The sequence below is a fragment of the Talpa occidentalis genome, unplaced genomic scaffold, assembly GCF_014898055.3.
Source record: "Talpa occidentalis isolate TD23 unplaced genomic scaffold, MPIMG_talOcc4v2.1 talOcc4.4, whole genome shotgun sequence".
NCBI lineage: Eukaryota > Metazoa > Chordata > Mammalia > Eulipotyphla > Talpidae > Talpa > Talpa occidentalis.
The window spans coordinates 16057080-16058237 of NW_023604295.1; the positions used below are offsets into that span (position 1 = coordinate 16057080).

General features: G+C 34.4%; 1 pseudogene; it reads left to right on the plus strand.

The window, feature by feature from the left end:
• The first annotated feature begins 270 nt into the window (after positions 1-270).
• LOC119258398 (U4 spliceosomal RNA) lies at positions 271-340 on the plus strand (annotated as a pseudogene).
• The last annotated feature ends 818 nt before the right edge of the window (positions 341-1158 follow it).

Here is a 1158-nt window from a genome sequence, read left to right on the forward strand (position 1 = left end):
TTAACATGGTATTCTCTTTTCAATGGGAGGACAGAGTATTTATTGAAATAATTTATCACGTTTTGTCTATTGAGAAGGGAAAAATAAAAACAAACTAAAAAACAGTTCATTTTATAATCAAAGAATTTATAAATGAAGGCCGTGAAACAATTCTACTGACTTTAATAAAAAATTGTGTTTAGAAAATCTAGCCACATTAATCTTTACAAAGTAAAACTCTTGCTATACTAACTTCCTAAGATTTACATTGTGAAAGAAAAATGAGGACTTAGCTTTGCGCTGTGGCAGTATCGTAGCCAATGAAGTTTATCCGAGGAGTGATTATTGCTAATTGACACATGCAATTTGCAGCAACATGGATGGCGCTGGAAGGGATCATGCTCAGCGAAATAAGCCAGAAAGAAAAAAAAAATACCGGATGGTCTCACTCATAGCAGGAATCTAGAAAACTTAAATAAGGGACCAGGAAATGAATAACTATAAGAAAGTGAAAATCAAAATCAACAAAAAGCTATGAACCAGAGACACTCTATGGGGGTAGGGGAGGGAGGGGAGGGATTGGGGTCAAAATAAGGGGGTTGCAATTGTATGGGGAATATAAAAATAAAATATATTATTTAAAAAAAAGTAATAAAAATGAGGACTTAGCCTTCCTTCGGTCTGTAGAATGTGAATGGAAATGATACGGTAAAACTTCCTTAGGAGATGTTCTGTGTTTCTGCCTGTCTATTCTTCTGCTCCTGACATCATAATGAGGACATATTAGATGAAGATGAATGAGAGAAATGTAAAGCTAATCCAGACTAAGCATAGTTTATTACATTAGGTTCACCTCTGCTCAGTCGAGAGCAGCCACACCGTTGATATAAAGAAAAATGGTAAGATCAACATATTTAGGCTGATTTCCCATAAAACACCATTTTTTTTTCTGTAGAGAAATAATATATGTGGAAAGAAAGAAAATATCAGCAGTGGTGACTATTTTTTTTTTGCACAGTCCATTTTATATTATATTTCTACAATGAGTATATATATATATATATATAATTTTTTTTTATAAATTTTATTGTTATATTCCCCATACAATTGCAGCCCCCCATTCTGACCCCAATCCCTCCCCTCTCGCCCCCGCCCCCTAAAAGCATCTCTGGTTCATAG